Below are 22,418 nucleotides of genomic sequence, written 5' to 3' on the forward strand. Positions count from 1 at the left end.
GGGGACAGAGTCAATGTATCTCTCTCTCGTAGTAAACTCTCAATTATTATGTCACTCTAAGCAGACCCAACTATTTAGTATTAGCATACCTAATAGAACATCTGTCTGCCTGTTGTATTTGATAGGAGTTTTACAGTACATGTACATGTGGACGGGCCACGAGCTAATCTCTTCATAGAGGGGAATTAAAATCAACTCACAACTGATCCGTTGTTTTTTTTAATTTGTGTTGCTGACACGTTCCACGCGCTGGTTGAGTGTTAGATCTAAGAGACGTCCAAGCTGTCGCCAGCCTATGTCTGGATTAAGGATGAAATGAGGTCATATACAGCCAATGTCTGGATTAAGGATGAAATGAGGTCATATACAGCCTATGTCTGGATTAAGGATGAAATGAGGTCATATACAGCCAAGGTCTGGATTAAGGATGAAATGAGGTCATATAGGCCTACAGCCAAGGTCTGGATTAAGGATGAAATGAGGTCATATACAGCCAAGGTCTGGATTAAGGATGAAATGAGGTCATATACAGCCATGGTCTGGATTAAGGATGAAATAAGGTTATATACAGCCAAGGTCTGGATTAAGGATGAAATGAGGTCATATACAGCCAATGTCTCTATTAAGGATGAAATGAGGTCATATACAGCCAAGGTCTGGATTAAGGATGAAATAAGGTTATTTACAGCCAAGGTCTGGATTAAGGATGAAATGAGGTCATATACAGCCAAGGTCTGGATTAAGGATGAAATAAGGTCATAGACATCCAACATCAAATACATTTAACATCAAATACATCTAATATCAAATACATCTAACATCAAATACATCTAACATCAACATTTGCTATTTCGTACCAGTCTACATAGTTTATACAAGCTTATATCGTTTCGTACCAGTCTACATAGTTTATACAAGCTTGTATCGTTTCGTATCCTATTCTATAACTGGCCGTTTAATATCCTACCTTGTTCTGAGACACTATCCAGCTTCATGTGAACGACAGCCCGGCCTTTGACAAGTTAATTACTAGTTATATCAATTAATGTCATTCGTTATTTGATTAATTTATTTTCAAATGTTACGTTATTAAATAGCTTTGGAAAAATTGCATATAGGTTGATTGTGGTTGTGTCCAAAGGATACAACAGTAGACACAAGCTTGTCCAGAAGACTTCCTTTAAGACTGTCTGCTCTCTGTGTTTGTCCAGAAGACTTCCTTCAAGACTGTCTGCTCTCTGTGCTTGTCCAGAAGATTTCCTTCAAGACTGTCTGCTCTCTGTGCTTGTCCGGAAGATTTCCTTCAAGACTGTCTGCTCTCTGTGCTTGTCCAGAAGACTTCCTTCAAGACTGTCTGCTCTCTGTGCTTGTCCAGAAGATTTCCTTCAAGACTGTCTGCTCTCTGTGCTTGTCCAGAAGATTTCCTTCAAGACTGTCTGCTCTCTGTGCTTGTCCAGAAGATTTCCTTCAAGACTGTCTGCTCTCTGTGCTTGTCCAGAAGATTTCCTTCAAGACTGTCTGCTCTCTGTGCTTGTCCAGAAGACTTCCTTCAAGACTGTCTGCTCTCTGTGTTTGTCCAGAAGACTTCCTTCAAGACTGTCTGCTCTCTGTGCTTGTCCAGAAGACTTCCTTCAAGACTGTCTGCTCTCTGTGCTTGTCCAGAAGACTTCCTTCAAGACTGTCTGCTCTCTGTGCTTGTCCAGAAGATTTCCTTCAAGACTGTCTGCTCTCTGTGCTTGTCCAGAAGATTTCCTTCAAGACTGTCTGCTCTCTGTGCTTGTCCAGAAGATTTCCTTCAAGACTGTCTGCTCTCTGTGCTTGTCCAGAAGACTTCCTTCAAGACTGTCTGCTCTCTGTGTTTGTCCAGAAGACTTCCTTCAAGACTGTCTGCTCTCTGTGCTTGTCCAGAAGACTTCCTTCAAGACTGTCTGCTCTCTGTGCTTGTCCAGAAGACTTCCTTCAAGACTGTCTGCTCTCTGTGCTTGTCCAGAAGACTTCCTTCAAGACTGTCTGCTCTCTGTGCTTGTCCAGAAGACTTCCTTCAAGACTGTCTGCTCTCTGTGCTTGTCCAGAAGACTTCCTTCAAGACTGTCTGCTCTCTGTGCTTGTCCAGAAGACTTCCTTCAAGACTGTCTGCTCTCTGTGCTTGTCTGTCTAACGTTGTCAGCAGCTCTAACTGTTTTATTTGAAATGTTTGTCAAAGACTTTTACATTAACAGTTAGAGCTATGGCTGTGTGTGTGTATGTGTGCGTGTGTTTGTTTGTGTGTGTGTGTGTGTGCAAGGAGCACCAGTCACGTCCGTGTGATCGTCTTCTCTGTACACTAAAACAATTTTCTCTTAATGACGAAAGCTTTGTCTCTTTGTTTTTAATGCCATGTTTTTAAAACATTTAATTCTTCTGTTCACTTGCTCTCTCTTTCTCTCTCTTTGTCTCTCTTTCTTGCTCTCTCTCTTTCTTTTTTTTTTCTACCTTTTTGTTAGAAAGTAATTTTTTTTTCTTTTAAATTAATTGTTGAGTTTGTTGTGATATGATTTTAAGTTCAATCCAAGAAATGCACACACAAAATAGTTTAAATACCTTTTTGACTTTCTAAATAATGAATAAATGTCTCGCTCTAGTTTAAGACTTTCTGATCTGTTTATCTATCCTGTGTTTCTCTCTTTCCCACTTTCTCTCTTTGTCTCTCTCTCTCTCTCTCTCTCTATTTATCTATCTATCTATGTATATATATATATATATCTTTCCCGCTGTCTCTCTGCTTATGTTTCTCCCTTAGTCTCATTCTTCTTGACGTACTCTCTTTGTTTTGACACTACATCATCAGTGAGGCTAGACCTACTGTGTGAGAACCACCATATAGACCTAATTAATTACTTTTGAAAATGTGTAATTCCACTACTGACGACAGTTTCAAACTTTATAATTGTAAAGAAAGATTTCGATGGTTAAAATGTCACTGACTACACAAAAAATATTTCGGGTTTTATTTTCCTTGCATATTTTTATTGTTATCACTTGAGTTCATTCTTGAAATATTTTTAAGCCATTTTGTGTCGAAGCCTCACTAATCAATTAGATTTATTACTTTTTTTTAAAACTGATATTCTAATTATTTTCTGGCTCTGCCATTGTAGTCTCCCCTTACCGTGGATCTCTGAGGAATGATAAGGTTAGCGTGCACCAAAACTGCCCTGCTCTTGCCCAGTCCTAAGTCTGTATTGGCTCATGTCTGTAGTGACATCCCTTCGACTGGTATAACATTATAGTAGGCCTACTATACTACTGTGAACATTTCAATAGTCACTGGTCACGCTTCAACTGTTGGAGCCTAGGTATACGTGTTTTAAACTTTTTGCAAAGCTTATTATCTACTCACTCTGTCTGCCTGTCTGTCTGTCTGGTAAAAAGTCTGTCCACTTTATTTCTCCTACTTCCTATCTCAGATCAGGTTTTCAAAATTTGCACAATTATTTCGTGTACCTGACAAAACAAAAATCAATAAAAAAAAACAAAACAATTAGTTTATTTACTATTGGTAATAATATTGTTTATTATTTTGTTTGGTATCCCGAACAAGGGAAAGAAATTGCACTTGACTTATAAGTTTTTTTTAGTTGAATTAGTCCTTTTAATAATTTGTAGAGAGAAAAATTTGAGACAAACAATAGATAGCTATAAACCTATTTTCATTAGCACTTTCCAGGCACAGTGGTTAGTATGTTGGCTTGAGCCGGCTGAGGAGGCTTTAACCCTCGAATTCGAATTCAGGACGTTTATCTTTTTTTTAAAAATAAATTCATTTATAAAGCGATCACCCAGATACCCACTTCTTTGTCCCCACCCCCTTTCCACCTGGTCTAGACAAGTGATAGGATCACGGTGTAGTGAGAAAGTTAAAAGCATGAAGTTGCGCTAAACGAAAACCACAAATTGTAAAACTATTGATTGTTAGATTGTTAGTCTACATCAAATACACATTTAATTAGACCCGTGAACCAAACTAATTACTATGGCTACGATTAATAAAAGCTTTGTTGTGTGCGTTTAATTGTAGTGTGTATTTGTTTTTTTTTTTGGTTTTCAATTTTAAAATGTTTGTTTTTAAGTTTGCGTTTAAGTTTGTTTGTTTTTGAGTTTGTTTTGAAGTTTGTTTTGAATTTTATTTCTTTTGAAGTTTGTTTTGAAGTTTGTTTTGAAGTTTGTTTTGAAGTTTGTTTTGAATTTTATTTGTTTTGAAGTTTGTTTTGAAGTTTGTTTTGAATTTTATTTGTTTTGAAGTTTGTTTTGAAGTTTGTTTTGAAGTTTGTTTTGAATTTTATTTCTTTTGAAGTTTGTATTGAAGTTTGTTTTGAAGTTTGTTTTGAAGTTTGTTTTGAATTTTATTTGTTTTGAAGTTTGTTTTGAAGTTTGTTTTGAATTTTGTTTTGAAGTTTGTTTTGAAGTTTGTTTTGAAGTTTGTTTTGAATTTTATTTCTTTTGAAGTTTGTTTTGAAGTTTGTTTTGAATTTTATTTCTTTTGAAGTTTGTTTTGAATTTTATTTCTTTTGAAGTTTGTTTTGAAGTTTGTTTTGAAGTTTGTTTTGAATTTTATTTGTTTTGAAGTTTGTTTTGAAGTTTGTTTTGAAGTTTGTTTTGAAGTTTGTTTTGAAGTTTGTTTTGAAGTTTGTTTTGAAGTTTGTTTTGAAGTTTGTTTTGAAGTTCTGCAAAAGGAAAGAAGTTGCTCACTCAAATAGTTCTGGTCGATGAAAATCTACTGCGATGTCTCCCTGTAGAGAGAGGCGGCTGTTAAATTCGTGGAGCTCCTGTGGTGATCATTTGTCGAAAGCAGATTTATATCAATCCTCCAACTTTTGTACCGAGGCCAGATGTTGATGGATTTATTTCGCAACTTTGGTTAGGTCGACCTAGATACGCAGATTCCGACATAAGCTGGATATAATGTGCTCAGTAATCTCGTCTATACACTGTCAATAACGTCAAGTTGAATTTATGCTTTTCATGGCAGTAAAAAAAGCTTTCCGTCTGTGTAGATCTAAGTGATTAGCTCTTCAACATCTTGTGGATGCAGCTTTGTCCATCGTGTTGTCATGAAATCAGGCTGGGAAATTATTATAATCGTTGTTAGCCTTTTGACATGCCTAGACGTTTGACATGCCTAGACGTTTGACATGCCTAGACGTTTGACAAAAATCATTTGGAGTACATTTTTTAAAAAAGATCTATATCTAGACGGTCTAGACTCCTCTAGACCTAGACAAGAATGGACGGGGCTCTCCCTTGATATTCTGCTCATGACACGCTGCTAATGGAAAGATTGACCGGTGCAGTGTCACAGCAACCCCTACAGAAAGTACAAATGATAGACTTCAAACTTTACTCTCTCTCTCTCTCGACATCTTGATGATTTCCTTACAGATACACCCGATGATCAATGTATTATCTTACAGATACACTCGATGATGAATGTATTATCTTACAGATACAGATTGATGATGAATGTATTATCTTACAGATACACCTTGATGATGAATATATTATCTTACAGTTACAGATTGATGATGAATGTATTATCTTACAGATACAAGTTGATGATGAATGTATTATCTTACAGATACAAGTAACTCGTAATAAATTCTTTCTCTCTATCTAAGTAACTCGTAACGACTTGATCGCGACAACTAGATGAACTTATGTCTTTTGAATGAATTTTTGTTTCTGAATTCTTTGTCTTGATATTGTTAGATATCTTTTGGATGTTTTCTTTTCCAGCATGTTGACTGAATGTCTTGATCACTACAGTACAAAGTGAGTCCACACAAGTTGGAATGTCATTGAACACTTCAAGACACAGGACAACACTTTTTTTTTTGTTTGGTTTAAAACATATGTGACATCGAGCCACAGTCTGGGACATGTGTTTAAATAATTCACACATTATGAAACACTTACATTCACTCACACACACACATGTGAAGGTCTGTGAATAATGAGCATATGCTTACACTCAAACACACTGACACAAACATAGACTCACATTCAAACACACAGACACAAACATATACTCACATTCAAACACACAGACATAAACATATACTCACACTCGAACACACAGACACAAACATATACTCACACTCAAACACACTGACATTGTGAACCATCTTTTGCCCTTGTAATTGGGACCGATGTCCACGTAGCTTTGAAATTTTGTTGAACTAGAGCCCCCACCCCCCACCACTCGCCTGTACCCCAGTTCCTCCCTTTGCCAGTTGTCTTGTAACCATTCACTTACTCACACTCTCACTCACACACACACACACCCATGCACTCACTGAAAAGAGCAGCACGCGCTGGAAATCAATACAATAACCTCCCAACTTTGTTTTCTTTCCCTTTTTTGTTGGGTTTTTTTTCCTTCTCTTTTGGCTTTGTGGAGTGTCTCTGTTCCCGTCCCGGGCGGGAAATGTTGAAATGTGTCACACTTCATGTGGTTACTATTGTTGTTGTGTAAGTTTGTGAAGTGAACGAGACGGGATTCTAGACACGTGACTGTATCAAGTCATGTGTGCGTGTATCAAGTCATATGTGCGTGTATCAAGTCATGTGTGGGCTACTTCTGTTGTGAGACGTTTAGTGTGCACTCTAGTTTGTTCTATGTCTAACTAAGGACTACATTTGTTGGAGACATGGAGCAGGCCAATCTATAACTAGCCAACATTCGAGTGTGTGTCCGGTATACAGAACACGGAGCTATTGAGGAGCCAAGTATTTGTATAAGCCATATAATAATATCTGTGCATTTTTCAGCACTGCAGAATCAAATATTCAATTATTGGGTTGGTAATAGTTACCTTTGTCTATAGCGTCATTGGCATGGTTAATTAGTTAATTTCTTTCAGAATCCGCCCCCCCCCCCACCAAAAAAAAAAACTATTTATTTTCATTTTGTTATGAATTTCTTCCATTTTAAGCGTGGTCGAGAGGCTAAGTACGCTTGAACTTTGCTTGATTTGGCTATCTATGAAGGGGGCTCGAGGTTTGACACCCGACTGGGCAGAGTTGTATTTACTGAGCGCCTAAAGGCAGCACGGAAAACCTTCTCCCAAATACACCCTCCCCCCCCCCCCCCCCCACCTTCCTCTGGTCCACAACTGAGATTGGACCATAGCGCTTTAAGTAAGTTATAAGCATGTAAGTAGCGCTATAATAAAGATATAATTATCTTCTTCACATTACTTCATATTGCTTTCTCTTCTTCTCTCTTACTGATTGGTAGTGACAACGTAAACGGGATCTTCACAATCAGAGAGCAAACAAAGAGCAGATAACTCCCTCAGTAGTTCTAAGACAATAGGAACTTGTAACAGAATAAAATGCTCAGAACTCTGGGATACTTAGAAATCTTCAAGTTTGAACTCTCCCCCTTCCCCTAAATCCCTTTTTTTTTTTTCAATCTGTATTTTGCATTCTGTGTGTTTCTTTTTATCTCCCTCTTTCTTTCCTTCTGTCTCTGTGTCTCTTAGACCTACTTGAATGAGACTTGCCCATGAATTACTAGCTCGATAGGACTTGACCTACTTTAGTCCTAAACATTCCATTTCCATTTTTTTTTTAAAATAAGATTCGAACGCTTCTTCAGTAAGTCAGATTATTTATAGTCTAGCCCAGGGGTCGGCAACATGCGGGTCGTGAGCGACATGTGGCACTCTGGATGTTAAGCTGCGGCTTTTTAGTTCCATACGGAAATATTATTTTTTTTTACCGAAAAATATTTAAAAATCGTTCTGAATTGATGAACGAGCATCAGGCAGCAGCTCTATCTCTCAGCCACTTGGACTCAGCGCACCCCTCAGTGCGATGACTTTCCAAAGGTTGAAACATTTCTCTTTCTACTGGAATGAAATAAATACATTTCTAAATTTAAAAAAAGGCATTAATCCCCCTGAATTAGAGAACGACAAATGGTTGCAAACATTGTACTTTATGGTGGCTATCACAGCGAAATCAAATGAACAGAGTCTAAAAGTGCAAGGAAAGAGAAACCCCTATCCAATGGTATGTAGAAGAATTGGTTTGTTTTGAAGAAAAATTATTTATTTTTGCAGAAGATATTCAGAGCGGTCAATTACTTCATTTTCAATGCCTAAAGCAGTGATTCCCAAAGTGGTCTATATAGACCACCGGGTCTATTAACCGTAGCAATGGATGACAAACCTGAAAAAACAACAACAAATAACATATTTCCAGTATGTTTTGTGATTCCATTAATATATATAAATTGTTATTTTAATTGGTTTAAATTTGGATTTTATCAATAAAAAAAGATCTCTATAACTTAAAATGAAGCTTTAAATTACTTTTTCATTCTTCGAGTCACTACAGTTATATATAAGTTTTAAAAAAATGGATTTGGTGAATTTGCTAAAATGCAATACAAGTTAAGCAGGGGGTCTACCGTAAACCAGAAAACATGACAAGGGGTCTACGAGACAAAAAAGTTTGGGAACCACTGGCCTAAAGCAATACCGCGTTAAAACCAGTGCAACTGTCGACACCAATTACTTCAGCACAGTTAGAAAAAAAAATGATTTAGCTAACAGATTTGAGCCATTCAAAACCAACAAAACAATTCTAGCATTTATAGAAATTCCTCTCAAAACAAATAGTCACGGAACACACATTGTTTCATTTGGAATTTATACTGGATCTCTAGACATGCTATTGATTGATTTAAAACGTTAAGCTTTTGGAGTGGAAAATTTACAGAGTTGAAAATCAAGGTGGAAGAGACAAACACAACAGAAGTGGACAGCTTGAAAAGAAAGATGAGGCATTTATATTCGACGCATGGGATAGTCTTCCAGATTGCTACAGAAAGATAAAAAGTTAGCATTTAGAGTACTGGCTCTCTTCTGACCGACATATTAGTGCGAGCAAGCGTTCTGTTGCATGAATATAATTAAAAGTAAATCAAGAAACCAACTAACAAATGAACATTTAGAGTCGTGTTTAAAACTAAAAACAACAAGTTTTGAGCTAAATTTAATGAAACTTTCTAAAAAACCAATCAGGGCCCACGCTCCCAATGAATGAGTCTACTCCATTGTTTTATTCACGGAGTTCAAGTTGAAAGTCAATGTTGAATTGTTGTAATTCTTTTACCTACATAGAAAGTAACTCTCTAATAATTTTCCAATAATACCATATATATATTAACTATTTTTTGTGTAAAAAAAAGTATTTATATTAAAAAAATGGATATTTTTCTTATGAATAAATAGATTCGTTTTTGTGTTGTTGTTTTTTAATCAGAAAAACGTTTTGTTTTGCGAGTACTATTTACTGTTGGCAAGAACAAAATATGTGGCTCTTTAAAAAACTTTTAAATTGTGTAAATTATCATTTTTTGACCTCCGACTCAAAAGGTTGCCGACCCCTGTCCTAGCCCAAACCTTTTATTATTACATCATAGCCCAACCCTTTTTCAGGGCCGCAGGGGATGGCAGCGGCCATGGAGTTAGTAATATCCTATTGACAGAGCGCGTATCCCTTAAGCAGACGTCAGATTCTCGTAAACAGAAACAAAATCTTGTTTTCTTTAATTCTGTATTGCTTCTATGAAGTCTCTAATAGAAACGTGAATAGAAGAATTGAGGCTTTCATATGTCATATGTTATGTATTTATTTTGTGCTTTTCCTGTCTCCTGAATATATTGAGGAAAAAGAGTCCTGACTAATAATAAAGAAATAGGTGGACCAAAACTTGATGCTCGCTCATTACCTCTATAGCCATTGGATCTAAGTCAAATTATATATTCTCCTGTTGCTGGCACTCTATGCGTATTTGTGAGGAAGTAATCAAGCATCATAACGCTTTCAGATCTTATTTCAGATAATAAATCAACATATCTCTTTTTCTAAAAACTTTTTTCTGCTATTCTAAAAACATGTTTCTGTTATTTTAAAAACATGTTTCTGTTATTTTAAAAACATGTTTCTGTGATTTTAAAGGCATGCTTCTGTTATTCAAACATGTTCGATGGAGTCTCAGAAACAGACTTTAAAGGCCAAATCATACATTTTGTTCAATGTTTTCATCTAAATTTCAAGATGTTATAAAAAAAAATGACAACCCATTACAATAAAATTATTCTAATCGTGCTGCTGTCAAAATATATTTCAAAAGCGGAGAGCGTATTGATTTTGTGGACTGACGTAATGCTTAGCTTTTCATTGTATTTTGTTGAGCCTCAGTTGTATGCTTTGCAAATATTGTTACATCAATTCACGGGCTTGTCCTTTCTAACCCTTGTGGAGGAGGACATGGTATTTGTCTTATTCTTGTCTTTGAGATGATAGGATTGTAGATTTGTGTTTTTCTCTTGGCGTATCTTATTGTCAAATGTTCCTGACGAGTTTTTAAATGTGTTCCTTGTACTGTCTAGCCATCAGAATAAAAGTCTCAAGTCTTTTTATCACAGTATGTTTAATAAGTTACTAACGACACACCAATATACACAGCGGTAGTGATGTGTAGTGTCTGTTTTACAGATTTTCATAATGAGGGCACTTTTATAGCTTTTTATTTCTGGCTTATCCGGTGTACAGAATAATGATAAGTATATTGATAAGCTAAGACTTTAATCAAACGAAATAATGATAAGTGTATTGATAAGCTAAGACTTTAATCAAACGAAATAATGATAAGTGTATTGATAAGCTAAGACTTTAATCAAACGAAATAATGATAAGTATATTGATAAGCTAAGACTTTAATCAAACGAAATAATGATAAGTGTATTGATAAGCTAAGACTTTAATCAAACGAAATAATGATAAGTGTATTGATAAGCTAAGACTTTAATCAAACGAAATAATGATAAGTATATTGATAAGCTAAGACTTTAATCAAACGAAATAATGATAAGTGTATTGATAAGCTAAGACTTTAATCAAACGAAATAATGATAAGTATATTGATAAGCTAAGACTTTAATCAAACGAAATAATGATAAGTATATTGATAAGCTAAGACTTTAATCAAACGAAATAATGATAAGTGTATTGATAAGCTAAGACTTTAATCAAACGAAATAATGATAAGTATATTGATAAGCTAAGACTTTAATCAAATGAAATAATGATAAGTATATTGATAAGCTAAGACTTTAATCAAACGAAATAATGATAAGTATATTGATAAGCTAAGACTTTAATCAAACGAAATAATGATAAGTATATTGATAAGCTAAGACTTTAATCAAACGAAATAATGATAAGTATATTGATAAGCTAAGACTTTAATCAAACGAAATAATGATAAGTGTATTGATAAGCTAAGACTTTAATCAAACGAAATAATGATAAGTGTATTGATAAGCTAAGACTTTAATCAAACGAAATAATGATAAGTATATTGATAAGCTAAGACTTTAATCAAACGAAATAATGATAAGTATATTGATAAGCTAAGACTTTAATCAAACGAAATAATGATAAGTATATTGATAAGCTAAGACTTTAATCAAACGAAATAATGATAAGTATATTGATAAGCTAAGACTTTAATCAAACGAAATAATGATAAGTATATTGATAAGCTAAGACTTTAATCAAACGAAATAATGATAAGTATATTGATAAGCTAAGACTTTAATCAAACGAAATAATGATAAGTGTATTGATAAGCTAAGACTTTAATCAAACGAAATAATGATAAGTGTATTGATAAGCTAAGACTTTAATCAAACGAAATAATGATAAGTATATTGATAAGCTAAGACTTTAATCAAACGAAATAATGATAAGTATATTGATAAGCTAAGACTTTAATCAAACGAAATAATGATAAGTATATTGATAAGCTAAGACTTTAATCAAACGAAATAATGATAAGTATATTGATAAGCTAAGACTTTAATCAAACGAAATAATGATAAGTGTATTGATAAGCTAAGACTTTAATCAAACGAAATAATGATAAGTGTATTGATAAGCTAAGACTTTAATCAAACGAAATAATGATAAGTGTATTGATAAGCTAAGACTTTAATCAAACGAAATAATGATAAGTATATTGATAAGCTAAGACTTTAATCAAACGAAATAATGATAAGTATATTGATAAGCTAAGACTTTAATCAAACGAAATAATGATAAGTATATTGATAAGCTAAGACTTTAATCAAACGAAATAATGATAAGTATATTGATAAGCTAAGACTTTAATCAAACGAAATAATGATAAGTGTATTGATAAGCTAAGACTTTAATCAAACGAAATAATGATTGGCGCGAACTTTCAGCATTGTATGATCGTTTTTTTTTTATTCTGTCGTTTGTAGCAGACATTAATCTTTATATTTAGTTGGCACTAGTGACCTCTCAATATGGCGGCCTTGACATTGTTTCATTTATCTATTCATTTGACCGTTAACCTTAGGCCACAAAAAACAGATGACCTTTACATCGTCTGCCCCATAGACCACAAGGTCTGAAAGATGAACTCTACTTTTTTTGTTTTTATTCATTTCAAAATGTTCATTATCTTGTTTATCATTTCGTATTTTTTTGCACGTTTTTTTTTATAGCTTCCATTATATTGCCACCACATTTCGTCGAATCGCTTTCCCTTTCTCTTCTTTCTCGTTGTATTTGATTGGTTAAACACTTCGAAATCTCTGTCAATCCTGTGTAAACAAAGAGCAGAGTACTGTGGTTCACTTTTATGGGAGAATCTCTATTGCAGATCCAACTGTTACGATTAGCACTGCAGCAATCAGACCAGCCCGGCCCGGCCCATGTTTTTTTTTTTTGTGTTGGTTTATTCAGAAAGAGGCTAAGAGGAAGACACCAACGTACATACGTGCGTAGGTCCATTAACAAAACTCCAAATGTCAACATTTTGTTGAGTACAGTAACCTAGGTGACTGCCCGAGCCCGAGTCTTGTCACTCTGGTTGTATAAAATCTAGAATTAATACCATGTGACCAAGTGGTAGGAATCACTTGCTTTTTATTTTGAGAACATCGATCAAGTAGAAACATTAAAAGTTTCTTATTTCTGATGTGATCACCTTAACAACCAGTTTATGAGTTGATACTTTCTTTGACTCCATTTCATAATGACAGACAATCGTACAGAGCAACAACCTGAAACATCGGACAGTATAGCAGTCTGGTTCTAAGGCATGGAGTCTCTCTTGACGTATTGAACTAAACTTCTTTGGGCTCATCGATAGTTTTGTTTCCTGGTTCTAAGGCATGGAGTCTCTCTTGACGTATTGAACTCAACTTCTTTGGGCTCATCGATAGTTTTGTTTCCTGGTTCTAAGGCATGGAGTCTCTCTTGACGTATTGAACTCAACTTCTTTGGGCTCATCGATAGTTTTGTAGGATCTCGACGATATTTATGTTCATAGAAATGATTTCACTAATTTAAATACAAGCTTGAACCTGAGTTTGTGTTTTGTCCGGGTTTCAGCCCTAGCGTCAAATTTAAACAAAATAAGGAATGGCAAATCTTGGGCTGAATACAAAAAGAAAGTCGTCTAACAAATATGAACAAGAAATAAAAATCAAAGTATTGAAATCTGATTTCGTTTGAAAAGCCTCTATCATCTCTGTACTCCCAGAGGCCTTTCTGCTTCGTTACTTCGCCATACCTCAAATAAAAACTCTCTCTCACACACACACATGAGAGAGTCCCATGAAAAACATACACACAGAAGACAACATTTGTCACGTGATCTCATTGATCCAATGAAATTGTATTATTGTTAATTAACATTTATTTCTCTGGAATCATGTCACCTCGGCTGCAGCGTTCGGTCCAGTGAAAAGTTGAATTCGTTTCATGTCAGGAAATCTTTAAACAAATTCTGCCTTCTGACAAAAAACACTACACTTTCAAGATTAAGAAAACTTACATATTGAAATCTAAGAATAAAGAAATATTAAAACTTTAAAAAACAATATTTTGTTCACGAGCTGAAAGCCTCTACAAACTCTCACACATACATGAGTAGTTACTACACAAGTGTTCCGATCAGGTTTTGGTTGCTCCCCTCCCAAAAAAAAAACATCAATAATTAGTGTGTATGGTGTAATTTTAACAATTTTAACACTACCAACAAGAACCTGCTAGTAGAATAAATACTTAGTATTGGAGAATCAGTCTTTGTTTGTTTTTGTTTGTTTTTTTAACTCATATTTTTTTGGGTTCCAAGTGAAATGTACTTTGTTTGTTTGTTACCATTGATGATGAAGTTATTTGCCAATGCCCTCTACACATCTGTTCAATGTTTTCTTCCAATGTGCCACTTGGTGTCCAAAGGATTTAAATCTAATGGACTGAGAGTCGCAAGTACATTATGAATACAATCTATGACCATTGGGCCAGGAAATATATAGTTCCAGTAGAATACAACATTGTGACTACTAACCTTCTTACACTACACTAATATATTACATGGCACAAGACTCGTCTGGCTACTTCAGTACAATATGAGTGAAAACACTTGAATGCACTATGTCAATTGCAACCAAAAGCAATTAAGTTTTACACATCGATTATTTTATTGTTATGTGCGTTTTGTTAGGATTGTGCCTTGTGCAAAAAAAAAAAATCGTGAAATTTGGGCATCAGTAGTTCTAAGATATTAAAGAGATGTCATTCAAAAAGAAACAAAGATGACATCTGAATGACATGATCTATACAATCTACTTCTGCACGCCACCCGCTGACCTAAATAAACTGCCAAGAAAACGTTTGTGTGTGTGTGTAATATGGACTGTTGGTGTGTTCTTATTGTGCTGAGTGTGGTTGTTTGTCTGCGTATGTGTGTGTATGTATTCTCACCATAAGCTGTTAAGTTGGCTTTTTTGGATTATTGATTGCATTGTTCTGGTCCAGTCTCATTCCCTTGTTTCCGGGCCGCCCAGTGGACTGGTCAGACGCTAATGAGACGAGTTAGTGTAGCTCTTACAGCAGGGTTGTCGTCTCACGACCCCTCTCTTCCCCCCCTCCGGTCAATGCAATTAGTTGCTCATTTCTTTTGTACTGGTTGCGGTATGCATGTCAAGTTGGCTTTATCAAACCGAGGCTAAGAGATCAGTGCTATTGTTGGCTAACCGAATCGAGGCTTCCAGACTAGTGGCATGGCGAAAAAAAAACTTCTTAAAAAATTTAAAATGTTTCGGATGTCCCTTCAGAGTTTGAAGACAATCTACATCCTACCGCAGAGCGACTTGGGATGGCAGCGGACAGGATATGAACCCAGGACCAACGAGACGACTGAATGACAATCCAGAGCGCGCATACCTCACGACCAGGCAGCCATCCATTAGAACTAATTACAAAAGCGATTGCCTAAGGGTTGACCACCTAAAAAGGGGGTTCGGGTTTGAAACACGACTCGAGTACAGTTGTGTTTGTACAGTTGTGTTTGTACAGTTGTGTTTTTGTACAGTTGTGTTTGTACAGTTGTGTTTGTACAGTTGTGTTTGTACAGTTGTGTTTGCTGAGCGCCTAACGGCTGCATGGAAACCTTCCCCAGATAACCCTTTCCCCCACTGGTTCACAAAAGAGATTGGACCATAGCGCTCTGAGCATGCTATAAGCATGAAAGTTTGGACCATAGGGCTCTGAGCATGTTATAAGCATGAAAGTTTGGACCATAGCGCTCTGAGCATGCTATAAGCATGAAAGTTTGGACCATAGGGCTCTGAGCATGCTATAAGCATGAAAGTTTGGACCATAGGGCTCTGAGCATGCTATAAGCATGAAAGTTTGGACCATAGCGCTCTGAGCGTGCTATAAGCATGAAAGTTTGGACCATAGCGCTCTGAGCGTGCTATAAGCATGAAAGTTTGGACCAAAGCGCTCTGAGCGTGCTATAAGCATGAAAATTTGGACCATAGGGCTCTGAGCATGCTATAAGCATGAAAGTTTGGACCATAGGGCTCTGAGCATGTTATAAGCATGAAAGTTTGGACCATAGGGCTCTGAGCATGTTATAAGCATGAAAGTTTGGACCATAGGGCTCCGAGCATGCTATAAGCATGAAAGTTTGGACCATAGGGCTCTGAGCATGCTATAAGCATGAAAGTTTGGACCATAGCGCTCTGAGCATGCTATAAGCATGAAAGTTTGGACCATAGGGCTCTGAGCATGCTATAAGCATGAAAGTTTGGACCATAGGGCTCTGAGCATGCTATAAGCATGAAAGTTTGGACCATAGTGCACTGAGCATGCTATAAGCATGAAAGTTTGGACCATAGTGCACTGAGCATGCTATAAGCATGAAAGTTTGGACCATAATGCTATAATCATGCTATAAGCATGAGCGATGGAAATTAAAAATTAAAATAAAATTGTCCCCTTACATAAAAGATATTTATCTCATGATATTATGAACTGTTGCAACGATGTTCTTAGAAATTTTAACAGTTTATATCGCTGAGAAAAGAATTAGTAGCTCAGTAGCCACACGAGGAAAACTAAAGTTTGACCGTTATAATTTTTCTAAGTAAAAATAAATATAATAATAATACATATAAATTGTGCCATAACAAAGGGCGCAGTTAGCCGTATTTTAATTCATTTAATGTAATGAGATGGAGGAAATGTCTTTTTAAAAAATATTTGTGACTCATGATTTTCTTGTTAATTTTCATGTGAACTAGCTAGCCTTCAATTTTTTTCTTTTTGACATACTTTTTTAATGCAAAATTTGTTTACGTTTTAGAACAGTAACAATTTTCTTTAGAAACTGTTCTATAGTCATAGTTATTTATTTGTAACACAATAGATGTGTGTAAAAAAAAAACGACTCCTATAGTGGTTATTAAACCATTGTATTTTCTGTCTTTTAATGGCTTTTTTTTCATCATTTCTTTGTACTTTAATCGATATACATTTAAATTTGTGTAGGAAAGAAAGATAATACAGATTGGATTAGTATTCAACGATCATCAAGTATCAAACGAATAAAATAACAAGGTTACAAAAGACAGTTTGTGTGGAAACACAAACTCAAAATCGCCCCCGAAGAGGTCCACCCAGGCAGGCTTCAATATTTTCAGAAAGAACATCCAAATGAAATTATATCAAAGACAAATGAGAGTTAAGAATGGAGAAGGAAGGTTAACAGATCTTGTGTAGTACCCCAACGGTCCCGCAGATCAAGGGATAGGTGTAAGTGAATGTAAAGTTAGATGTGAACCTGGCCTAACTAGACCTTGTGGTCTATAGGGCAGATGGTGTAAAGTTCATCTGTTTTTGTGGCCTACGGTTAGCGAGGGTGTCATGTAGCCAGCACAACGACCTATACTATTCCCAAACTAATGACAGGTACCCATTAGAGCTGAGTGGACTCAGAGGCGCCCAAAGTTGAAAATCCCAGTCTTCACCAGGATTCGAACCCGGGACCCCCGGTACGGAAGCCAAGCGCTTTACCGCTCAGCCACCGCGCCTCCCCTGGCATAACTGATGTCTTATAATTGATCTAATTGTTTTCAAAAGGCTCAATCTCTTATTCGAATCCTCAAAAAAAAATAATAATAATAATTTCCGCAATAAAAAATTTTTCCAGACAAATGGAGTTTATAAGATCACTATTCATTTTAAATTAGGTCTAACTTATAATGCATACTAATTAGCTTTTTCTCTTTAAAAAAACTGCTTGCATAACGGATTTTAAAAATTAGATTTTTCGCTTTCAGAAAAAAAAAGTAGCCGTTGCATCAGAACTTGGAATGGTCTAAAACATTGTGATGTCGGATTTTCAATATCTTTTCTAGTTTAGGAGATCTAAACGGGACAGACGGTCAGACGTTTCGTACAAAACTAATAGCGTCTTTTCCCCTTTCGGGGGCCGCTAAAAAGTGTGGAGAACAGATGTAGGGCCTAGATCTGGGAACACGGAGATAGAGGGTAGGGAGGACGCTTTAAGTCAGTGTTACATCATGGTTTGAAGATAGACATGATTTGTAGTGCTAGTTACGTCTTTCTGGTTTTGTTTCTCATGATTGTTCTCTAAATACTAACGTTTCACTGAAATGACTGTCCATTTAATGTGTTTTAATACTATTACGGAATGAAACATTTCTATGGTATGATCAAGTGATGCCCAAATTACGGCCCGCGTGCCACATCCGGCCCGCGATATGATTCGATCCGGCCCTCCGAAGCGTTGGCACAAAGTGTTCAAAATTTCCTTTCCAAAAAAAAAAAAAGATTGAAAACAATCTTGACCTACGTAAATAGATTAACACCGATAATTATCCAACTTACAAACACAGTTTGTCTGCCTGTCAGTTGTCAAGTCTTAATACAGAAATAAACTTAATACAGAAATAAACTTAATACAGAAATAAACTTGATGCAGAAGATGTGAATTCCTAATTTAGTGAAATAAAAACAAACTCAACCTTCGCACTAACTTTGGCGTGTTTGAAAATACTGTCTTAACAATTGTGTAGCAATGGAGTTGACTGTGTCGAAGACTGTACGTTTTCATTGCTTAGCAATACTTTTTAAATTGTCAGTTATGTATGCAAAGTGAATAGTATGAACACTTAATAGAAAGATAGAAAGGTAAATCAATGAAAGCCATAAAAGATACATACTTTTAAGCGCAATTTTATTTGACACTAAATGAAGCTCTCGTTACAACAGTTTCTACTGATGGAATGAACACCATGGATATCAACTATGTACATTTTGATGACGATTTTATAGCACTAGCTAAAAAGGTTGAGAACCACTGGGATAGATAAGCAAAGTGACAAGATACACGTTCATCAACCGTAGCAAGCAGAGTAGTTGTAGAATTAGTCTAATTGTCCAGGATATTTTCTAGGTTGTAAATGTAAACATTATACAGGATAAAGTCTTTTACCAGCCTTCAAACCACATAAGGACATTGCTGAAATCTATCTCTTAAATTGGTTTTATTATCTATTAAACGACGTGTCTTGTATAACCTTGTACAGTATATTAGCAAATCTTTCATATACTCTTACATCAGTCAATGCATTGCATCTGTCGGGCTGTCCATTTGTCTTTTTTCTGTCTAGATATCTGACTTATTGGCACATAAAATCTCTATTTATTATTTCTTTTATCTATAAAACTATTGTCTGTTCTATGATTTACTCTGAATAGCCTTTACTATGAGATCTAACGAGATCCAAGCATCCTAGGAATAGACGTGGGTATATTTATGCGTTCATTTCCATTTTCGACCATCTGTTTCTCTCTCTCTCTCTCTCTCTCACTTTATCTGCACGATAAAGAGTAACAGAAGAAAAAGACCGCTAAGACAGCGGTATCGTTAAGAAAGATCTAACCACAGAATCAAGTATTACAAGGAAGACTACTGAGGTATCGTTCGCGTGCAATGAGTATCTGATGAGATCGAGCCGCCAATAATCTCCTCATGCATGCAATATTCATGGGATCGAATCACGTGTATCGATGTCACTAAGTCGAGGCAGATGTCGGAGATAGTCCTATTACTGTCAGATTGTCTTTGTACGGGCGAGCAGAATCAATTTGAAACTGACAATAAATCGAAACATTAAATGCTACTCAACATTTTGTCGGCTGGAACTTGAGTTTCATTTAGCCAACGCAATGTTTTTTCTGAAACAAGCTTAACATTTATTGGAGATGAAGAATTAAGCTTACTTATCCTTGACATCATTGAGTTAGCACATCATTGACATCATTGAGTTAACACATCTTTGATATCATTGAGTTAACAGCATTACTTTTTGTACAGATCTGATTCTCCTAGTGCGGGGGGGGGGAGGATCTCACTATTGACCAATACGCACTGTGATGTACTCACAACGTCCTCGTGACGTTCATTAGCCAATGCATGCAATCAAAGAGATTGATTCTCACTCATTGATTGGACCAATCATCAAGAAATACATTAAGTGAACAAGTATTAGCTGGCTTGCAGACACGAGACATTTAGTTGTCTTGCAGACACGAGACATTGTCCGACTTCTACATCAGCATTACAAACGTAATGTACCTTCACATTTGTTTCAACTGCTGTACCGTCACATTTGTTTCAACAGCTGTACCTTCACATTTGTTTCAACAGCTGTACTTTCACATTTGTTTCAACTGCTGTACCTTCACATTTGTTTCAGCAGCTGTACCTTCACATTTGTTTCAACAGCTGTACCTTCACATTTGTTTTAACAGCTGTACCTTCACATTTGTTTCAACAGCTGTACCTTCACATTTGTTTTAACAGCTGTACCTTCACATTTGTTTCAACAGCTGTACCTTCACATTTGTTTCAGCACCTGTACCTTCACATTTGATTCAACAGCTGTACCTTCACTTTTGATTCAACAGCTGTACCTTCACATTTGTTTTAGCAGCTGTACCTTCACATTTGATTCAGCAGCTGTACCTTCACATTTGATTCAACAGCTGTACCTTCACATTTGTTTCAGCAGCTGTACCTTCACATTTGTTTCAACAGCTGTACCTTCACATTTGTTTCAGCCGCTGTACCTTCACATTTGTTTCAGCAGCTGTACCTTCACATTTGTTTCAACAGCTGTACCTTCACATTTGATTCAACAGCTGTACCTTCACATTTGTTTCAACATCTGTACCTTCACATTTGTTTCAACATCTTTACCTTCACATTTGTTTCAACAGTTGTACCTTCACATTTGTTTCAGCAGCTGTACCTTCACATTTGTTTCAACTGCTGTACCTTCACATTTGTTTCAGCAGCTGTACCTTCACATTTGTTTCAACAGCTGTACCTTCACATTTGTTTTAACAGCTGTACCTTCACATTTGTTTCAACAGCTGTACCTTCACATTTGTTTCAGCAGCTGTACCTTCACATTTGATTCAACAGCTGTACCTTCACTTTTGATTCAACAGCTGTACCTTCACATTTGTTTTAGCAGCTGTACCTTCACATTTGATTCAGCAGCTGTACCTTCACATTTGATTCAACAGCTGTACCTTCACATTTGTTTCAGCAGCTGTACCTTCACATTTGTTTCAACAGCTGTACCTTCACATTTGTTTCAGCCGCTGTACCTTCACATTTGTTTCAGCAGCTGTACCTTCACATTTGTTTCAACAGCTGTACCTTCACATTTGATTCAACAGCTGTACCTTCACATTTGTTTCAACATCTGTACCTTCACATTTGTTTCAACATCTTTACCTTCACATTTGTTTCAACAGTTGTACCTTCACATTTGTTTCAGCAGCTGTACCTTCACATTTGTTTCAACTGCTGTACCTTCACATTTGTTTCAGCAGCTGTACCTTCACATTTGTTTCAACAGCTGTACCTTCACATTTGTTTTAACAGCTGTACCTTCACATTTGTTTCAACAGCTGTACCTTCACATTTGTTTCAGCAGCTGTACCTTCACATTTGTTTCAACAGCTGTACCTTCACATTTGTTTCAGCAGCTGTACCTTCACATTTGATTCAACAGCTGTACCTTCACTTTTGATTCAACAGCTGTACCTTCACATTTGTTTTAGCAGCTGTACCTTCACATTTGATTCAGCAGCTGTACCTTCACATTTGATTCAACAGCTGTACCTTCACATTTGTTTCAGCAGCTGTACCTTCACATTTGTTTCAACAGCTGTACCTTCACATTTGTTTCAGCCGCTGTACCTTCACATTTGTTTCAGCAGCTGTACCTTCACATTTGTTTCAACAGCTGTACCTTCACATTTGATTCAACAGCTGTACCTTCACATTTGTTTCAACATCTGTACCTTCACATTTGTTTCAACATCTTTACCTTCACATTTGTTTCAACAGTTGTACCTTCACATCTGATTCAACAGCTGTACCTTCACATTTGATTCAACAGCTGTACCTTCACATTTGTTTCAACAGCTGTACCTTCACATTTGATTCAACAGCTGTACCTTCACATTTGATTCAACAGCTGTACCGTCACATTTGATTCAACAGCTGTACCTTCCCATTTGATTCAAGAGCTGTACCTTCACATTTGTTTCAACAGCTGTACCTTCACATTTGTTTCAACATCTGTACCTTCACATTTGATTCAACAGCTGTACCTTCACATTTGTTTCAACAGCTCTATTTGATGAACTACAAATGACTGGAGACATTAATACGGACTTAGACATTCGTGTATCTGGAATATTGACAGGATCAAAACGTTCCTACGTTTAATGTGATCATATACGTCTCCCACGTTATACCACCAAAAACTCTTCCAGGAATTCAACAAAATATCAGCCGAGGGGATAATAGCAACTGACCTTCAAGGTCCTCAACATTCCCAGGAACATCCTCGTTGCCTGTCAGAGGGCGGTACTGCTGCAGACCTGCCACATCACCAGAAAATTCCTGAGTGGAAACTGTTAAAGGG

The 22,418-nt window shown here is 36.2% G+C and overlaps 1 protein-coding gene across 9 annotated transcripts in view; it reads left to right on the plus strand.

The window, feature by feature from the left end:
- The window catches only part of LOC106059246 (cAMP-specific 3',5'-cyclic phosphodiesterase 4C-like), a 295,596-nt gene that overhangs the window by 132,385 nt on the left and 140,793 nt on the right, over positions 1 to 22,418 (plus strand). Inside the window, exon 1 of one of the 9 annotated variants that reach the window (XM_056029198.1) lies at positions 4,589 to 6,836. The exons of the other annotated variants lie outside the window; for them this stretch is intronic. The gene's annotated coding sequence lies outside the window, so the exon portion shown is untranslated. Of the gene's footprint in view, positions 1 to 4,588; positions 6,837 to 22,418 lie in introns of those variants that run through there. 9 annotated transcript variants of the gene reach the window in all.

Source organism: Biomphalaria glabrata, chromosome 5 (assembly GCF_947242115.1).
Source record: "Biomphalaria glabrata chromosome 5, xgBioGlab47.1, whole genome shotgun sequence".
NCBI classification, from domain to species: domain Eukaryota; kingdom Metazoa; phylum Mollusca; class Gastropoda; family Planorbidae; genus Biomphalaria; species Biomphalaria glabrata.